At 64.9% G+C, this 6,000-nt stretch overlaps 1 protein-coding gene across 19 annotated transcripts in view; it reads left to right on the top strand.

Moving 5' to 3' along the window:
• Positions 1–414: 414 nt before the first annotated feature.
• The window catches only part of JAKMIP3 (Janus kinase and microtubule interacting protein 3), a 92,023-nt gene continuing 86,437 nt past the window's right edge, over positions 415–6,000 (top strand). For 3 of the 19 annotated variants that reach the window (XM_089313797.1, XM_089313795.1, XM_070057054.2), the window contains exon 1: positions 628–888. The gene's annotated coding sequence lies outside the window, so the exon portion shown is untranslated. Of the gene's footprint in view, positions 539–574; positions 889–1,087; positions 1,381–6,000 lie in introns of those variants that run through there. The other 16 variants (XM_089313798.1, XM_089313793.1, XM_051830093.3 and 13 more) reach the window with 10 other exon arrangements.

Raw genomic sequence — 6,000 nt, 5'->3', positions numbered from 1 at the left:
CCCGGTGTAGTTTCTGGGGGTTGGCGGCCGGGAGCAGCCAGAGTGTCCTCCAGGCGAGGGGGCAGCACATCGCAACATGTAATTTTCACCATTAAAACGAGACGCGCTGGAGCCGGGGTTGGGTGAGTGCTGGGGACGCCCACTTCCCAGCTGGAGCGCCCAGGGGGAGTCCTGGCCCCACGGCAGTGCCCAGCTCCCTGCTCATGCCCCCCCAGGCGGCAGCTAGTGAGGAGGCAGGTGTTCAGCCCCTGCCACCCACTGGGAGACCCTGATGGAGCTCCTGGCTCCTGGCATCGGCCTGGCCCAGTCCTGACCACTGCAGCCATTGGGGAGTGAGCCAGAGGCTGGCGCTCGCGCGCTCTCTCTCTGCCTTTTAAATAAATAAATAAATCTTTAGAGCAAACATTTGCCATCCAGGCCCAGAACTCCGGGCTCTGCTGAGTCACGATCGCGGGGTGTGGGGGAGGGGCACATCCGCGGCTCGGGTGAAACAGCGCCCGCCCAGGGGTCTTCACCCACGGAGCTCGCCCGCCTGCAGGTGAGGGCCCGACAGGCAGCGCCCGCACGTGCGAGCAGGCACCGCTGGGCTCCCTCCCGGCTCCTGGCGCCGCCCCGCCCCGGGCGTGGCGTGGGAAGCGGCGCGGGGAGGCGGGCGCCCAGCGCACGGGAGCGCGCCCACGTGCGGCCGCGCCGCGGCTCCGGCGCCCCCACGCAGCGCGCAAGGTGAGTGGTCCTCACCGCCTGCGGGCGCGGGCGCGGCCTCCCAAAAGAAGAGGCCGAGCATCCGGGATAACACGGGAGGGGCGTGCGGGGACGCGCGCCCCCCGCCATGGCGCAGCGGGGCCGTCGGACGCGCCGCCGGCAGCCGCAGGAGCCGCCGGAGCCTCGGTGAGCAGCGGCCGGGCCTAGCTCTCGGCGCGCGGGGCCGGGTCATCAGGGGCCGGGGGCCCTGCGCTCGCGTGCGTGAGGACATTGGGGTCATTGGGCGGGGCCCCCGGGCCTCTCCGGCGACCTCCCGCAGGCGCGTCCCCAGCGCACGATCCCCCATCCCCGGGCCGCGCGGCGCCGCGTACAGACCGGGGCGGGCGGAGACGCGCGGGCGCGGCCGCGCAGGTGCAGGCGCAGGTGCCGGTGCCCGGGCCTCTTGCGGGAAGGTGCGGCCCGCGCAGCTTATTTTATTTAATTTTTGAGGGCGTGCAGTGTGTGAATTTCACGCGCTCCGGTTTCCGGGGACGGTCGCCGAGCTGTCGGGTGTGACCCTGGGGGAAGCCAGGGGATGAAGGGTTTGACGCGGAGGCAGGCGTCATTGAGCAGGCGCCGCCGCGGTTCTCCTGGAAACACCTGCGCGGCGTTCGACCTTGGCCCGGGGGGCTGGAGCAGGTGCGGTCTCTGCGTGCTTGGTTTCGCCGCAGTGTTTGCTTCGTGCTGTGACGCTTTGCTGCGTATTGCTGCGTACGGGAAAACGGGTGGTGACCCGGCTGCGGGCGCGCACCTGCCGGACAGGGGGGCTGGTGGGGGTGGTAGTGACTCAACTATGTGGCGGAGGCTTTCTGGCCCCTCCCCACACACCTGGGGATGGACAAGAGCAGGCCTGAGATTAACAGACCGCCCTACCTCCCGGCCCCTGCGCTGCCCTTCCGGGAGCTGGCTTGTGGCCCCGAGGTGGCACAGCCCTGACAGCTGCCCGGCGAGGAGTGTGCTTTCCTCCTAGTGGGCTCGGGTGCGAGGAGGAGCAGCTCCGCTTAGGATGCCCCAGGAGGCGTCCACAACGCCACCCAGCACCCTGTGGGCTTTCAGGAGGAAGACTTGGTGGGTGTGGCTCCCTCGGTGGCGTTACTGCCCCGGACCCAGGGCGGCCACTCCCCGGGGCTGCCTGGCGGGGGGCGGGTGCTCTCGCCGTGGAGAGCCGTCCTGCACACCGCTGACGCCTGCTGCGTGGGGTCCTTGCCATCAGCACCTGTCTGCAATGATGACCCCAATGGGGCCCGACTGGGCTGGTAGGACTTCCAGGGAAGCTGATGGGTGAGTGTGCAAACTGGGCCCTCAGGACGTTGCTTGTATTAGTGTGACACGGACACGATCCCGAGCGTTCCCGCCGGACTTGGAGGGGAATCGGTGAGGACTGGCCGTGTGGTCCGTGAGTCCCCAGGGCCAGCACAGGGTCTCCCTTCATGGCGGCAGCTGGCTGCTCAGCCCAGTGCCTGCCGAGGTGCACGGTGCGCCCGTAGGGGAGGGAAGGAGGGCACCAGGGCCCTCCGTGCCACCTGCAGGGGCTGAGGGAGGAGGCTCCTCAGGGCTTGATCACTATGGGGAGGGGGCAAAGTCGCTCCGGACGTCCAGGGAGAAGATGTGAGCCTGCAGGCAGCACCAGCCCGGCCGGGTTCTGGTGAGGGCCCTGCTTGCTGGCAGGCGGCTCCTCCTGCAAGGGCTGTCTGTCATCCCAGCCTGGCCTCACCTGACTCCTCCCCTCCCCTCCAAGGCCACACCCCCAAGGGGGAAAGGCAGGTGTCACCTCCACTCATCCAAAATTAGCGCAGGACCCTGCAGTCTGACAGTCCCCTCCCCTCGGCCAGGCCCCCACTGCAGGCCTGTGGCTCTGCTCCTACCCCCTTCCCCAGCAGAGCGGCCGTGGTTGGGCCACGCACTGAGTTACCCATCATGCCCAACACCAGGGCCTGGTCTGCTGCACGTGCCCACGCGCAGAGTTGCCTCCTTTTCAGGGCTGAATAGTACTCCACAGAGTGCACCATGTCTCTTCATCCCGATGGGCTTTCTGTTCCCGTTTAACTTTAGGGGCTTCCCTGTGGCTCAGCGGCCTGGGAGCCACAGAATGGGCAGGGGTCAGGATGGCTGTGGAGGGAGTGTCTGTGGCTCTCGGCGCGGGGACGAGGGCAGGATGAGCTGTGTGGAGACAGGGACAAGGGCCTGCCCCGTGCCGGAAGCCTCAGTGGGACCCAGGTGTGGCAGGGGGAGGAGACGCGGAGGACTGGGCTCCAGGAGCTGGTGTCCCAGCTCAAGGACAGGCGGTCGGGCACCTGAGGCTGGACGTGGACGCTGACCAGCTGTGCCGGAGACTGGCCAGGTGCTCCTCCGGCTGTTGACTGACTGTGGAAGCAGCTGGGGTGTAGCCCTCCCTGGCCAGTCCTCCTCCCCCTTGGCCAGCCCCTGCTTACCCGGGTTGGGCCTGTGCCATGAGCTTCTGTGGGCGCTGGGTCTGGCCCTGCCCAGGCTGAGCCCTCTCCCTCTCCCCCTTGTCACTGTCCACTGTGGGGAGGCCAGGCTGTGCCCCTCCCCATTCTGCCTGGAGTGCCCACAGAGGGCCGGTGTGGCAGGGGTGGGGGAACCTGAGCCAGGGTCCCTGAGCGGCAGCCTCTCCCTGCCCCTGCTCCCGTGTTTCCTCTGCCGCGGTGCTCGGTGGGTGCCGTCTTTGCTCCCAGGGCAGCCGTGGGACCACTGGATTCTCCTCGGGGCCACGGCCGCTCCCCTCTGCGGATGGCTCCTGCAGGCTCTGGCGGTTTTCCTGTGCGTTTGCCGTGTCTTACCCAGAATCCTCAGGGGACGCTGCTGACCCGAACCTTCTCATCCAGGCTCTCCTGGGTCGGGTCCTCGGTCAAAACCGCAGGGACAGTCCAGTGCGCACGCAGCTGGGGGCTGTCCCCGAAGCTCGGCTCGGAGAGTCCTCAGGGCGTGGTCTCTGAGACGTGAGGAGCTCCAGGTGGAACGTCCTGGACTCCCCTACCAGGGAGCGGGGCGAGGGCAGTGGGGGCCGGCACGAGGGTCCTTCCAGCTCTGGCCCCGGGAGCAGAGCCCAGCAGATCCGGGTTAATATCTCCTGTTGTCTTGTGTAACATCTGAATGAAACTCAGGGGGACAGCCCTGGAACGGAGCCAGGAAGTAAACTCGAGATTGACAGCCCGCCCTGCTGTCCATGGTGGGGGGGCAGAGTTCCCTGGGGTGCTCTGGGCTCCCAGGCAGTGCAGGTTACATGTGTGCTGTGGTCAGTGCCTGCCTGGCGACCCGGACAGAGCTGTGCCTGGGGTGGCCCTGCCTGGGGTCCCTTCCTCAGGCTCTCCCTGGCCCCCCCCTGTGCTGGGGTCAGCACTGCTCTCCCTGTCCAGGTGGATGGGCCAGCCAGTCCCATGCGCGAGGGCCTCTTGGCATCCCCTGCTGCCACTCAGTGGGGTGTCCTGACCCTCACGTGCTCACGCCACCTCTCACCCCTCCCCACCCAGCACGTTCCACGTGTGGACCAGCACAGGGCCTCCTGTGAGGACATCGGGGCTGCTTCTGAGAGGGCCCCCACCTGCTGGCTCTCTGCTCAGTTGCTTGCAGCAGCTGCTGCCCCGACCCCCTACTGCGACAGAAGCCAGGCAGGTCCCCCACGTGGTGGCAGGGCTCAGCGACTTCAGCCGTCACAGCTGCCCCCAGGGTCTGCTGTGGCAGGAAACGAGCCAGGAGCCAGGGCTGGGAACGGAGCCGGATCTGCGGCAGGGCCGTGGGCACCCTCGCTGCCGGGCCAGGCCCCGCCCTGTTCTTAGTTCCAGGCCGCGTAAGTGAAGCTGTTAAGCTGTTAGGAGCATTTTCTTTTTGTACAAAATGCTTTGAACTGATTTTTACACTTAGAGAAAAGTTGCAGAAATAGTGTAGAAGTCTACGTACCCCTGCTCCAGGTTCTTCTGAGGTTTGTGTCCTGGGTGAGGGGCCTTCAAAAAGTAGGAAAAGCATATTTTGCAAAAGCTGCATGGATTTAAACTTTTTTTTTTTTTTTGCAACAAATAAGCTGATGTTTCACCAGAACTCCGCAGGGCCCGTACGCCCGCAATGCTCTCAGACGCGGGTCAGCGTGTGCACACGTCCCGGTCCCCATCACGCCCACCCCCTGCTCAGCTCTCCCCCAGCCGCCCTCCCCCCTTGTGTGGCTTCCACACCTGTGGATGCTGCTGGCTGGTTATTTTGTAAAATGTTCCTCAGTTTGAGTTTCCAGGATATTTTCTTTTTTATTTATTTATTTATTTATTTATTTATTTTTTTTTGAGAGGCAGAGTGGACAGTGAGAGAGAGAGACAGAGAGAAAGGTCTTCCTTTGCCGTTGGTTCACCCTCCAATGGCCGCCGCGGCCAGCGCGCTGCAGCCGGCGCACCGCGCTGATCCGATGGCAGGAGCCAGGAGCCAGGTGCTTTTCCTGGTCTCCCATGGGGTGCAGGGCCCAAGCACCTGGGCCATCCTCCACTGCACTCCCTGGCCACAGCAGAGAGCTGGCCTGGAAGAGGGCCAACCGGGACAGAATCCGGCGCCCCAACCGGGACTAGAACCCGGTGTGCCGGCGCCACTAGGCAGAGGATTAGCCTAGTGAGCCGCGGCGCCGGCCGGATATTTTCTCACAGCTGCAATGGGTTATGCACTTCTGGTAGAAAGTGACGGTGGCCCTGGGTGCTGTGTATGGCAGCTCAGGCGTCCCTGTGTGGGCGCCCTGGGGTGTCCGTGTGTGTGGCAACTTGGGTGCCGACATATCTCAGCAGTGTGCTGTACTGGCCACGTGGTCAAGGTCATGCCTGCTGGGCTCCTGCACCTTGAAGTGCCTTCCTCTGTGAGGCACCTGTTCACCTCTGTCCTCTTGGAGCCATCTGGGAGACGCTGGTGGTGCACACCTGTTCACACCTGTCCACTTGCTGCTATGAGACACCAGTGGTGCACACCTGTTCACACCTGTCCACTTGGAGCGATCTGGAAGACACCAGTGGTGCACACCTGTTCACACCTGTCCACTTGGAGCGATCTGGGAGACACCAGTGGTGCACACCTGTTCACCTCTGTCCACTTGGAGCCATCTGGGAGATGCTGGTGGTGCACACCTGTTCACACCTGTCCACTTGCAGCTATGAGACGGACACCAGTGGTGCACACCTGTTCACACCTGTCCACTTGCAGCTATGAGACAGACACCAGTGGTGCACACCTGTTCACACCTGTCCACTTGCAGCTATGAGACGGACACCAGTG

Source organism: Oryctolagus cuniculus, chromosome 15 (genome assembly GCF_051225735.1).
Source record: "Oryctolagus cuniculus isolate XC-2025 breed Fujian yellow rabbit chromosome 15, ASM5122573v1, whole genome shotgun sequence".
NCBI lineage: Eukaryota > Metazoa > Chordata > Mammalia > Lagomorpha > Leporidae > Oryctolagus > Oryctolagus cuniculus.
This window is presented reverse-complemented; position numbering and strand designations above follow the sequence as displayed.